Here is a 14,417-nt window from a genome sequence, read left to right on the forward strand (position 1 = left end):
TGAGTGTAAGAAGGCAAGTTCGAAAAGAAACTGTCAAAACTTAATCAGAATCCTAGTCATCAGAACGCTCTTAAAGATACAAACAAACAAACAGACTCTTAGTATGCCACTTTCTTGCAATTCCGTTGGCGCCCGGAGTTGCCTTATGCAACATATAACAAAATTCAACCAGTGCCTGTATTGGAGTGAAGAGCACGATCTATTGAAGAAGCAATGGAGATTCCATGTGCGAAATGTTTTATACTGTAATAGTTAGACATTGCTCAAATCTGTATAGAGACAAATCTTTGTTCACAAATAAATGTACTCACTATCATTCTTTTTTAAGTTAACTCCGCTCAAAATAACTCCCAACACTTACAATGTACACAAAAAATTCCTGCAAAATTTGCGTATAGGCATCTATTTCAAGAAACAGATTCCCAATACAGAACTAGGAAAAACACAAATGACGAGACAAAGAACCCCTGCTCTAGACACTTTCTCTTTCAGTTCTCAACAAAGATTGTTATAAACTCCACATTTACCGTAAGTTCAATGAAGTATATAAATAAGATAAGAATTGCATTCTTACTACTGAGTTCTGACTTTCTTCAATCTGTACATGACAGACTCAAATAGATTTTTGTACTTTCGTGCTATCTCTCCGTGCTGTTCACATTCAATCCCATCTCCGTACGCAACCAATCTGACACAAATTGCAATACTACACCCAATAGTAGCACACGGTAGGACACCAATTTTCCGGATGTGCCGTTTCCTCATTATTTGATAGAATGCTGCTCTCATGGCTGAAAAGCTAGTCTTCTCTGCAGCAGCTCTAACACTATGGGCAGCTACTCAGATCTTCTCGGCAGAAGCAGTTGCTTTCAGTAAAGTTGTTAATTTGACACTTACTAAGAGCAAATCCCACCGTCTTATGGGTTTGGCTTAGAAAGAGTTTAAGGGAAGCTGGAACTTTGAAAGTCACCACTTTCATCAAGGTTGAAGCAGGAACTTTGAGTGATGCAGCCTTTGAGAGTGAAGATGCTCCTAAAACTGCTGTTGCCCCTGCCCCTACTGCCACCAAGGGTTTATCAGTTAGCAGTCGTTTCCTTGCAATATCATTCGACATTTCCCCCTCACCTTCGCAATTAGTAACCAGCTTTCCAACCATATCCTTGACCTCTAAAGGGACAGGCGTGTTCCAGTGTTTTCTAAGACCTGCTAAGCCACTGGCATCCACTACTGTCACTATGGTCTTGAACTTCTTAGTCTGGCCACGAATGGCCCCTACCAGCAGAGCATGTGCCTTGTCTTCAACTGGAAGATCAGAAAACTCAACCTGAAGTTCGGATCCCTTATTTTATTAATGGGAAGGCAACCAGCATTGTTCAAAGAAATTCTCAGCCCCTTGACTGCAATCCGAAAGGCATAGACTTCAGTTATAACATTGGCATCTATAGCTTCACCTCTGTTCATAATTGGATTGCAGCTAAATTTCGTTTGACGCCACCTCAGAAACAGAAGTTGATGGACTTAGCCTCGATATTGATAAATCAATATATGGGGATAATAACTCAATCATCTGTGATTGTAAATCATTGGTTATGTATAACCTCATTGAATTCGACGCAGCAACTGCACCCACTTTCTGTGGAACCACGCCACTAACCCACCCTGGAACTTGCTGACTGCTTCAAGTTCACCTGGGGCATCCTCCGCACCAGAACTTTTTACAAATGGCAATTCAGGCACCAAGAATGATGATCCAACCTCCTGAGCCACCCTCTTGGCTGCCAAAAAATGTCCATAAAAACCAACCCCAAAAATCTCTTGTACAATCAAGTTTCCTGCAATATCTTCATACCTCTCCTTATTAACCTTCTCCAAGAAACACCGTTTCAGAACTCTTAACGATGAAGTGGGAAATGAGTTACCAAAGCCATCACATCATACACGTACCATACTTTCTTCGGATTGAATTTCAGTCAGAGTTGGATGACCCATCTGGGCAACGAGAGCATCAGGTCTAATCTCCCTAATTAGACAATCGGCATCCGTTGCTGACCACTCAGATAAACTTTGAGCAGAAAGTACGTAAATTACGGACTGAGTTTCATGCTCACGAACTGTGTAAACAAATTATTTCGTGCGTTCAGGTATTCGGAGTTTGTGCACCAACTCATTCGATACTTTCAAGTCATCGGATTTCAGTACCGCAAACGGCCACAAATATTTTGTAGGTTCAAAACAAAAGAATTGTTATTGGCATTTCAAAATTCTCATTCTACACTCCAAATTTTCTATATTTAGAAAGAAAAATACACTTGTAAGGAGTGTAGAATGAGATTTTTGGAATGCCAATAACACATTCCAAAACAAATGCAAGTGCCAGTACAATAGCACTAACCCTTCTTAATTTTCGAGACGACAATCCTCCTAAGTCAATAAGTAACACTAATTCTTTCTTAGCCAAAACTAAGCCGAAAATCATCGAACTCATCATAACAGACATTGAAAACGACTTCGCATTCTCATTTCCAAACTGAATTTTCAATTCCCACCAAACTTTCTGAGCATCCAAACAGAGCATGCCAGAAAACCCAATACACGCAGAATTTGATACGAATCGATAATACCCAGATGAGGGTATTCAATGGACATTACATCCATATTTGAATGCAATCAACAGAACTCTAAACAGAAAAATAAAAAAATCTCATCAATAACCAGAATCAAAATGTACTTTGTCCAGAAATAGGTGGTCGAATTCGCCTCCTTGTAAGTACATGATAATTGGTCAATTTTTGTATCCAAAATTACATTCTCTTTTTGGACGCCAATCATCTGCAACGCCGGGACTTTGGAGATCAAATGCTTGCACCTGAGGCAACTTGGCGAAGCTGAAATCGACAGAAACAGCACGACCTAGATTCCAAAAACCCAAAACCCCGAAATTAAAAGCTTCCCTATAGAACCAAATTAATAACCTTTTACTGGGTCCTTTCCCTCTCTGCTTCTTGAGCCAATCCAACACTTCCTCTCGCTCGCTGAGCGAATGAAGACGGAAGCTTTTGAAATAGCCTCAGAACTTAGTGAGTTAAGGTACTGTTTGGTACGCTGACGGATCGGAACGGAGGTTTCGTGTTATGTTTGGTATCCGTAGTGCATTTAGTAAGCGCATGACAAAATGAAATTAAAAGATTAAATGACTATCTTATCTTTATTTTGTCTGTTATTTGATACAATATTTATATGCGGGATAAGACATGACATTTTTTTTTTTTTTTTTTTAACTTGTACTTATTTGAACACATATATGCTTATCTATTATATATTTTTTACACTAGCACTACTGACAGATATGGACTTTCCTGTGTTCATATATTCGTACCGTGCATATAAGTCGAGAAAATTGAACATATGAAATCGCAAGGGTGCATCTTATTCTTCTCTGCACTTGATTTCTAGCGCTTCGTTGTATATATTTGCCTAGGAAAAGCATCAACGAAATGTGTGAGAGAATTAAGTGTCTAGAAAAAAAAAGTGTCCAGAAACGAAAAATAGGTTTATACATAACCACTCAACACATAAACACAAAACCCATTCAACCATCCGTCTTGTTGTTGTTGCTGTCTCACGCTTTGCCAAGCATTCCGTCTTGTTGTTGCCTTTGCCGAATCGATAATCACAAGGAAGATCACAAGCTCTGCGTTTGGGGTTTCTCCACCTCCAGAGAAAGAAGCGACTCTGGAATCGGAATTGTTCGGGTTCACAAGCATACAAGAGTTTAATGTTTCTTAATCTCTCAAACAACAATCTCTCCGGCGAACTTCCACAATACTGGACACATTTTGACCATCTAGTCATGCTTGATTTGAGTTACAATGCTTTTTCCGGCAAAATTCCATCCACAGTGGGCTCACTATATCACGTGGAAACATGGAAATTAAGAAGCAACAGATTTGTTGGCGAGTTTCCTTCATCCTTAAAGAATTGCACCAGTTTAAAAGTTATTGATGTTGGATACAATCAATTATCAAGACCCATACCAAAATGGTTAGGGGTTAGCCTTCAGAAATTGGTAGTCCTGATGCTTTCCTCTAGTAACTTCAATGGAAGCATGCCATCTGAACTATGCCGTCTAACAAACATTCAAAACTTGGATGTGTCTGCGAATAACATCTCTGGAACAATACCAAAATGCCTCAGCAATTTTACTGTTTTGGCACAGAAGGGAAACTCATCTCCGACCCTTCAACATTCGTACCTAAGAGATGATACTTTCTAGGCGGTTAATTATATGGATGATGCAACATTTATATGGAAGGGAAGAATGTACTCGTACAAAAACACTTTGGGACTTGTGAAGAGAATTGATTTCTCAAGCAATAGATTAACGGGGGAGATTCCAAGTGAAATCACGGATCTTGTTGGGTTAGTTTCTTTAAACCTGTCGAGAAACGGATTGACAGGTGAGTTACCTGCAAAGATTGGAAAGTTGCAATCATTGGATGCCCTTGATTTGTCAAGAAACCAGATAGATGGCAGAATTCCAACAAGCCTTGCTCAGATATATGGTCTTAGTGTCTTGGACTTGTCATACAATAACTTTATTGGCAAGATTCCAACTGGCACTCAGCTCCAAAGTTTTGATCCCTCTGATTATGCTGGAAATCCTCAGCTGTGCAGACCTCCACTTCCAAAGATCTGTGGTGATCAACAGGAAACTCCGATCTTGAGCAACGAAGAAGAAAAGGATGAGCCTATAACATGGGGATTTTACATCAGCATGGCGCTTGGCTTCATTGTTGGATTTTGGGGAGTTTGTGGCGGTCTGATTTTTGTGAGGCCATGGGAGATACTCATACTTCAGGTTGTTGAATGTCTTGAATGATTGGTTTTATGTGAGGGTGATTTCAATCAAGCAGCACTTCAATTAAGCAATGGTATGTAAATGTGATTTTATTTGTCTTTCTTAAATTTAAGCAATATGCATGCATCTATTCGTAAAGTCTTTCAGATTAATTTCACTGTCTTCTTCAAAACTTAATTGCATGTACTTGTTTATTTTTATCTACAGCGTCTTTTGAGACAGTGTAGACGGCTTCACTTCACTGAAAGAGCTTTCATGGACCATTATCTGTACAAGTTTTCTAAGTATTGAGTTATCATAATAAAGAACTTTACTACTAAATCTCCTTGGCAGATGATTTGTTAGTGTTAATTATTTGTAAGAAGTTTACTGCTACATTTACTTTATCAAGACCTTTCTGCAGTATATGTTTTGATTCATGATATAAATTAAAGAAATTCAGTTAATTCTGGACTGCATATGATTGTTTTGTTTGTCATAAATTTTAGTTCAATGGATTGGTTGCAGTCTTGTGCATATGTCTTTCAATGATCAGACAACATTTAACAAACTAATTATTATTAAAATTCATCATAAATAATACACCAGGAATCCTATATGCTTTCTACACACAAATTACAAGCTTCTGAATGACATCCTCCCTACCAGTGTTTTTTACAACTTTCTATTTTTCTTTCTATTTTGTCAAAGTAACTCATATACTCGAATCATTTGATGCACGGGAAATCAAATCAAATAAAACAATTCAAATACAACATATACTGCTGGAAGATGACAAAATCTAATACCATGGAAATGATGAAGCTTTGGCTCCAGTGGTTTTAAACCTTATGATCGGCGGCTATATAAGCTGAGAGCCAAACCGAGAGAAGTGGCAAACTAGGCACCTTGTTGACCGGCCTAGATTTTCACTTCTGTCCAACTGCTTTGCTCCTTTAGGATTCAAGCATAGTACCCTCCGTAAGTGCTGCTTGAGCTGCACCATCCATTCCAAAGGCCGAAAGGGCAACAGCCTGAAGATAACATGCAGGTGCCAAACTGGGGAAACTACTTGTGCTTGCATTGCATCGTTTATAGCTTCCTGAGGCTGGTCACTCATGAGATAAGACAAACTACGCTGGGCAAAAATTGTTGGAGAAACCATTGCTCCAAACCAATGAACTGCAAGTGAAATAGAACCGTCAGCAACGATAACAAATGCAGAGAAAGCAGCAATTAAGGATTTACCAATTTTTTTTCCCTTTCAGTTTTGTTCCCTTTATTAGTCATGCAAGTAGAGTTACTGGGTTCAAATACTCTAAGATACCTTAAATTACCAATTTCGTTTCTTCAAATCTTCCTATCATTAATTAGAAGATAAAATGCAACGATCGTATTCTGACTGGATATCTTACACCAAAGACCAAACAAAATTTCGTGCGAAGTTGTGTTTAGTAATTTATTTTAACAGGTCAGATAAAGAACATCCTATTGAAGGCCAAATTCAAATATTGGTATGAACATGAAAGCAACTCTTATCAAACCTCTACTCAGAATTTCCCACAAGTATCATAATAAGAACCTAACATGTGAAAAACACTCAAATGTGGTTCTGAAGTCCTTGTGATTAAAAGCAGAATCCCCCCTTGTCTTTGAGAGTTTCCAAACTGGGGAAACTACTTGTGCCTGCATTGCATCGTTGAGAGCTTGTCACTCATGAGATAAGACAAACTACACTGGGCATAAGTTGTTGGAGAAACAATCGTTTTGACATCAATGAACTGCAAGCGAAATTAAACTGTAAGCAATGATAACAAATGCAGATAAAACAGCAATCAAGGATTTACTAAGTTTTTTTCCGGTTTTGTTCTTTTTATTGGTCATGCAAGTAGAGTTACTAGGTCCAGGTACTCTAAGGTACCTTCAACTACCAATTTTCGCAAAACATGTCGTTCCTAACTGATTAAAAATGCTTCTCTCTACATTCAGGGAAGAAAAGAGAAAGTGCTCAATTATCTACAAAGCATAGCGGTCCAAAAGCATTCCTAAATCACATTTTCTCCAGCTTTTTACAATCACAACTTTGGCTTCGTCCTAAACAATCCAATCTAAGTGATAGAAAGATCGCTTTGGGTGTCTTGAGCAATCAAATACCAAAATATTTGTGATTACAGAGTGGTAACTACACAAGCAGAGAAAACTACCCAAAATCTCACTCACATTATCATTTTGCTAAAAAGACAAGAACAAAATCGACAAAAAGCGAAAACAAAACATACCCAACTAGTCCAGTTACACAACACACCTTCATTCTACAACTAACAATTGTAAATCAAACCCGAAATGGAAAAACCCCTAAATTTGTGAGCTCAAATTGCACACATGAGAAATTAAATTGTGAACCCAAATATTAATTTTTCATTTTCTCGCTACCCTTTTCGTAACAGGATCAAAGTTTGAATTCTGAAGATGAAATTGCGGGAAGAAAAAGGAACTTACAGGGTCAAGAGCGTTGGGCTCGGAGCCGTAATCAGCAGTCAAGAGGAAATAGGCAGAAGTGCAGTGGCCACCACGGTCGTCCACCTCTCCAGCCTTTCGCTTTGTGAGTTAATCGCGATGCTTTTGCTTTCGCTTGGATTCTCTGGAAAGAAAAAGGGTTTAAAGATGTAGACTTTTGAGAGTTGGTTTTAGAGAAAGTGAATAAGTTTTAAGTGAGGGCTTTCATTGTTGGGAGGGGAAGAAAGCACAAGATGGAATTGGAAGCAAAATGGGTTTTTTCTTTATTTTATAGTTTACTAGATTCAAATATAAAAGTTAAATATATATATATATATATATATATATAATATATGAAAAGGAGAGAAGTGGGAGAGAAATGATTTTTTTTTTAAATTAAAATGCAATGATGAGGAGGTTTGTAAAAATAAGTTGAGAACTGCTATTATTACTTTAAAATTTTCATTTGCACTCCTTATGAGTAGGGATGCAACATGAGTTGGGTCATGCCCAACCTAATTTCAAACCTAATCGAGAGGGTTAGAATGAAGGAAAACTCGTCCGAACCCAACCCGACCTCATAGGGATGCAACATGAGTTGGGTCATGCCCAACCTGATTTCAATCCCGATCGAGAAGGTTAGAATGAAGGAAAAACTCGTCCAAACCCAACCCGACCTCAACCTGATTATTATTTGGTTGTAGGGGTGGGTTTGGTTCCTTTCTATTTGGTTTTTTGCCGAAATTGAAGTTACTATTCAATTCGATTGTTTTTTTAATTTTTTCATTCGCTTGACTTTTGTTCGGTTTTTTATATATATATTTTTTCAATAAGTACTAACAATGTTGCATGATACATTATATCACTAATGTATGCATTGTTGAAACTTCAAAGAGAGGGCAGATGCATATTTATTCCATTACCAAAAATAAGGGAAGATGCATATACTCCAGTACCAAATAAAACAACTGGGCAAAAGCCTTATTCAATCGTAAGGCACTGACCTCAAATAATTATAATGCAAAAACTGAATTCTAATAATTATATGCAATGGGAAATTAACATAGAATCCATTTCATACCGTGTCTTCGTTAAGTAATTGGCTCCTGCCAAAATCCATTTCATCACTTGGCAATAAAAAACAATAACAAATCCTTAAACTAATCGTACAATAAAAAACAATAACGAATCCTTAAACTAATTGCATATGTACACAGTAATGTATTAGTTAGTAAGGGTTACTTGTGTATCATAAAAATCGTTTAAATCGGTTTAGAATTCGGTTCGGTTTGGTTTAGTTTTCCGAACTCTTGACACCAAAACCAAATCAATATGATCCAGTTCGATTTGGTTTTTCTAATCCGGTTCGGTTTTTCTTTGGTTCAGTTTATTTCGGTTTCAATTTGTTGTTTGGTTCGGTTTGTTTTCAGTTTTCGATTTTTCGAACCCACCTCTTTTGGGTTGGGTTGGGTTGGGTTGGGTTGATGTTTGCTTGTCCATGTCAAGCCAAATCCAATCTGATTTCTAACCCAAATTGCTCATGCACATATTACCCGTCCCACTTCATATTATATAACTAGATAAAAGTTTGGGAGGACTATACTTGAGTTTGTTGTTTGCTTTGTATTTGAACAATGAACAAGTGTTGCTTTTAAGGGTGGGCATACGGGTACAGGAACCGCGGGTCGGGGCGGGCAATCATGGTTCGGGGCTGGTACGAGCCAGTTCCAATTTTTTGAGAATAGAAATGGGGCGGGGCAGGTCCATAGTATTTAAGGGGCGGACCGAGTCCTAGGATTTGGATAACGGGACCCCGGATGGCCTATTTCTAACTATAACCCATTTACTAATTCTCGAAACCTAATCCATTAGCCATTCCATCCCATCGTCCCTTTCCTTCCTGGACTTAAACTAGACTCCCACTCGAGTCATCTCCTCCACCACCATGACGACTCAGCTCCCTTGACGGCACCACCTATTCCTCATTCTCTTCTCCCTCCCACCCTTGAATTGATTGCGTCGATTGCTTCGAGATTTCTACAAAACCAATATGGATGGAGCATCAAAATTCAAAAAACCTAGGAGATCAATCAGATTCTGAAATACCCATTCAAAGAACACAAAGGCATTGCCCCCACGTGCACATTTTTGACAAAAGGTTTCATCTTGGTGGAAAATATAATAAAAAATTGGGACTTTCTGCCTTTTATCAGAAGGATATGGAACTCATCTTCAATTTGGTAAGCGATGGCTTCGTCGTCTTGCAAATCATACAAAATCATGGTGCTCGACACCCAAAAGCTCATCGTAGCCAGCGGCGTGTTCGCCAACAAGGTTCAATTCACGGAATACATACAGAAGACTACCATTGTCGATCTGAGTCAGATTGGAGCCTTGTGCCATCGTCGTCGATCGGAGTCAAGAGACAGAGACCTTGATTTGGGATTGGGAGAGATGAGCAAGAGTGACGGGGACCACCACCTTCACCGATTCACCACTGGTGGTTCAGCTTCTGGTGCGGGTAGCTTCCAACCCGTCGATTTCGTTGGCAGTGGGAGCAATTTGGAACCGTGGAACGTTTTGGAGCTCTGTATCAAAACCAAAAAAGAAAAAGAAAAAAGTTAATTGGGCTCGTGGACCCGCCTCGAAACGGCCCGTTTGAAACGGGCCTGGTTAGGGCCGGTTCCCAAACTTAAAAACCCTCTACTCGGTCCGGCCTGCCCCATTACTGTTTAAAACGGGTAAAGTTTGGTTCCTTCAAAATTGGGCCTGGCCCGACCCTAGTTGCTTTTACGTTTTATTGTTGGTTAAAGCATTGATATTGTCTTGTCATTTAATTTCAACTTTGCATGGTTGGAACTTTTGATATGCGTTCCACGCTATTTGGTTTATTTTTATTATGGATGGTGATGTGTAAAATTGAATTTTAAACAGTTTTGCATTATTTGGTTCAAAATTTGAGATTTATCTTATAAATAATGTGTTAGAAGATTGAATTTGATAAAATTGGGCAAACCCAAATTTAACTCGAGTAAGCCGAACCCAATTTAAACTCGTACTTGAGTAAACCCCTAGGAACCCAAACCCAACCCATACCCGAATTAGAAATGTTGGGTTAGATTTTGGTCAACCATCTAACTCGTCCAATTCGCCCAAGTTGCACCCTACTCACAAGTTTATTTTTCTTTCTAAATACAGGAAGTTTGAAGGGATATGATTTATGATCTCTAGTGAATTGAGGTGTTTCTATTTTGTATTACGTGAAGCTGTCAAAATTAGTTTTTATTTGCTACATTTCGGATATTGTTCGATTATTTTAGGCTGCAGACCAAGTGTAATATGTTAAATGTATGTTATATCATTATGTAATCTGTATGCCATGGGTAGAATTTAGAAGTTGATTAGGTCCTCTTGAGACTGTTGGGGGGGCCATTGGGTGTTAACTTGGTTTGTAGATTGTTCGTCTATCAAGGTTGTCAATGTAATCACTCTAAATCCTGCTGTTTTGAACTGCTTCTTCTGTTTACCACATTATTTGAAGTATGCATGAAGTAACTGTTAACCCATGATCTGATGCTCCACATGCAGTGCAGAATCCCAGTCACAAGCATGGGTGTACTGATGCTCCACATGCAGTGCAGAATCCCTGTCACAAGCATGGGTGTATGTACCTACCATCATTCACTGTGCTTTACAGATTGAAAGCATATTCCCAAGTTAAGAATTGTATGTTTATGCATAGTGGACAGCGCCACTTCCAGTGGCTTTGTTTATTAGCATAGGTATGTAGTAAAGCTGTAAAGGATGCCACTTGCAGTGGCTTTGTTTATTAGCATGCGTATGTGCTTAGTTTATTAGCATGTGTATGTGCTTTGTTTATTAGCATGCGTATGTATTAAAGCTGTATATAAAACCCTGCTGCAATTGCAGCAGATAAATATATTTGACAGATTGAATCCAACCTGATAAACATCTCTGCACACCTTACCAAATCCCAATCAAGAGAGCACTGCGTACTAGTGTTTTTATATGGTATCTAGAGCTTTTTTTGTCTAAACAACAAAAGATCCTAACCTGTTATTCTGTCCATCATCGCTTCCATGGCTGGAAACAATGTCACTGCTATCAACCCTAACCCCCAAACCACCATCTTTCAACCTTTTTCCATTGTCGTCAATATCAAACTTGATAGAACCAACTACCCACTGTGGTTGGCTCAAATTCTCCCTATTTTAAAAAGCCGGGACTTGATGGGGTATGTTGATGGCACCTTGGTGTGTCCCCCAAAACATGTTGCTGGTTTGACAACCGTGAATCCTGCGTACACAACGTGGGTGCAACAGGATCAAATGATCCTTAGCTGGATTAATGGATCTCTGAATGCGTCTGTCTTGTCTGTGGTGGCAAGCAAAAGAACTGCTCGAGCTACTTGGGAAGCTCTGGAGCAAAGGTATGCATCCACGTCTCAGAATCGTATTTTGTTTCTACGGAATGAATTGTTGCAGACCAAAAAAGGTGATCTCTCTGTGGCGGATTACCTTGATCGCATAAATGCGATTGCTGACAATCTTGCTCTTGCTGGGCAACCTGTGAGTGATGATGATCTGGTCCAGATTGTGTTGAATAATCTTGGACCAGCGTATGAGATGACTGTGAGTGCAGCACAAGCTCGTGACAACCCTATCACTTATCCTGCCCTTGAATCCTTGCTGCTGACAACAGAAAGGAGAATGGTGGAACACAATGTTCCGTTGGTTGAAGGAGCCACTGTTAATGCCTTTGTGGCTTCTCGAGGACGTGGGGGTGGTCGTTCCCGTGGTGGTGGACGCGGGAACTACTCACATCGTGGTGGTGCTCAACGAGGTCCCAATCCTCGCCATTACAATGCTTCACAGAATAATCAAGGTACTGGCGAAAGGTTTGTTTCTTGTGGTGATAGAATTGTGTGTCAAATATGTGGTAAACCAGGTCATCCTGCGTTGGATTGCTACCAGCGCATGAACACTGCCTTTGAAGGACGAATTCCGGCCAAACGACTCTCGGCCATGACTTCTTCACCAATTACTCTTAACAAACAGCAGAATGGTTCTTGGCTCCTAGACACAGGAGCCAATGCACACATTACTCCTGACATTCAGAATCTCGCCAATCCAAAAGAGTATCACGGGAATGAAGGAGTAGGAGGTGTAGGTAATCACACGGGCATCTCAATTGCACATTATGGTTCCAGTAAACTTCAAACTAAATCTTGCTCATTTGTTTTACGTGACATTCTTCATTGCCCAACTGCCTCCACTAATATCCTTTCTGCTCATCAGTTTACCCTAGATAATGATTGTTACTTACTTATTTTTCCCCATGTTTTCCTTGTAAAGGATCTCAAGACACGGAAGACGCTTTTCCGAGGGAGATGTGAGAATGGGTTGTACCCATTTCCAAATGGCAGTGGCTGTCGTAAGCATTCTGTTACTGCATGTGTGGGAGTTCGAGTGTCGGTTCAAAAGTGGCATGCACGCCTTGGCCATCCTGCAAAACCAATAATCAAGTTTTTAATTTCAAATAAATTGGTACCAATTCATGGTACCTCTGATGTACGCTTTTGTGAGTCATGTCCTCTAGGTAAAAGTACTAAATTACCTTTCCACTCGTCAGAGTCTAGGTCTCATTTTCCTTTGCAACTTATTCATTCAGATGTGTGGTGTTCTCCAATTCCTTCTAACGAAGGTTTTCGTTATTATTTGTTGTTTGTGGATGATTATTCGCGATATTCATGGATTTTTCCCATGAAACAAAAATCTGAAGTTTTTGCGATATTTGTGAAGTTTAAAGCTAAAGTTGAAAATATGTTTAACCAATCCATAAAAACTCTTCAATGTGATGAAGGTGGTGAATATAAGAATCATTCTTTTCAAAGGTTTCTTGATATTCATGGTATTTCTCAACGTTTTTCTTGCCCTAAACATCCTGAACAAAATGGTTTAGCTGAACGAAAACATCGACATATTGTCGAAACTGCCATGGTTATGCTTGCTCAGTCTTTCATGTCAACTTCGTTTTGGTTTGATGCATGCTCAACTGCCACATATCTAATAAACAGATTACCTACTCGTGTATTATTTGATACATCTCCGTTTGAGAAATTATTTCAAAGAAAACCCAATTATGAGTTTTTGAAGGTGTTTGGTTGCCGTTGCTTTCCATGGCTAACACCATACACGCAAAACAAGTTACAACCAAAATCAAAGTCCTGTGTTTTTCTTGGATATTCTTTGAACCATCAAGGATACAGATGCTTGGACATGACCACAAGACGAGTTTATTTGTCTCGCCATGTTCTATTCGACGAGGACTCATTCCCTTTTAAGGGACTCACATCTCCTTCTGACAGTGTCGACAAACAAGGTAACAATTTTTTCCCTCATATCTTAACTAACTTTCCATTACCCACTACTCCACCATCCATGGTTGAACCTGTATCCCAGCTCAACCCACCTTTAGACCCTAACCTTTCTATAGGACCCTCACTATCATCAAATGAGCAAGTTTTAGTAACTGAACATCGTGTGCAACCCACTGTCCCTAGTGATACTGGACATTCTATGACTACACGGTCTAAATTAGGGGTTCTCAAACCAAATCCAAAATATGCTATGCATGTTGCACTTGATAACTCTCTTGTTGAGCCTACCTGTTTCAGTCAGGCAGTCAAACATCAGGCGTGGAGAGAAGCTATGGCGCAGGAGTTTAATGCACTACAAAGAAATGGAACTTGGAGCTTAGTTCCGTACAATTCTACAATGAATGTGCTACCCAACAAATGGGTGTTTAAAATTAAACGTCACGCTGATGGCACTCTAGAGCGTCATAAAGCTCGATTAGTTGCCAATGGTTTTCATCAGAAAGCTGGTGTGGATTACACCGAAACTTTCAGCCCTGTGGTAAAGCATAGCACCATTCGACTCGTGTTGAGTCTTGCTGTGTCAAAGAAGTGGCCTGTACGCCAACTTGATGTGCAGAATGCGTTTTTGCATGGATATTTAAATGAACATGTTTACATGAGACAACCATCAGGCTTCATTGACAA

The 14,417-nt window shown here is 39.4% G+C and overlaps 1 long non-coding RNA gene across 3 annotated transcripts; it reads right to left on the reverse strand.

Moving 5' to 3' along the window:
* Positions 1 to 5,388: 5,388 nt before the first annotated feature.
* LOC125469119 lies at positions 5,389 to 7,608 on the reverse strand. 3 transcript variants are annotated; one of them, XR_007251444.1, is made up of 3 exons: positions 7,337 to 7,596; positions 6,382 to 6,618; positions 5,389 to 6,019 (listed from the first exon to the last, which is right to left on the reverse strand). It is a non-coding gene; the product is annotated as an uncharacterized LOC125469119 (long non-coding RNA). The 3 variants fall into 3 exon arrangements; XR_007251443.1 differs by having other exon boundaries at positions 6,425 to 6,618; positions 7,337 to 7,595; XR_007251442.1 differs by having other exon boundaries at positions 5,389 to 6,618; positions 7,337 to 7,608.
* Between the last annotated feature and the right edge of the window lie 6,809 nt (positions 7,609 to 14,417).

The sequence above is a fragment of a genome, unplaced genomic scaffold (genome assembly GCF_019419815.1).
Source record: "Pyrus x bretschneideri cultivar Hongxiangsu unplaced genomic scaffold, Pyrus_bretschneideri_v1 Contig40, whole genome shotgun sequence".
NCBI lineage: Eukaryota > Viridiplantae > Streptophyta > Magnoliopsida > Rosales > Rosaceae > Pyrus > Pyrus x bretschneideri.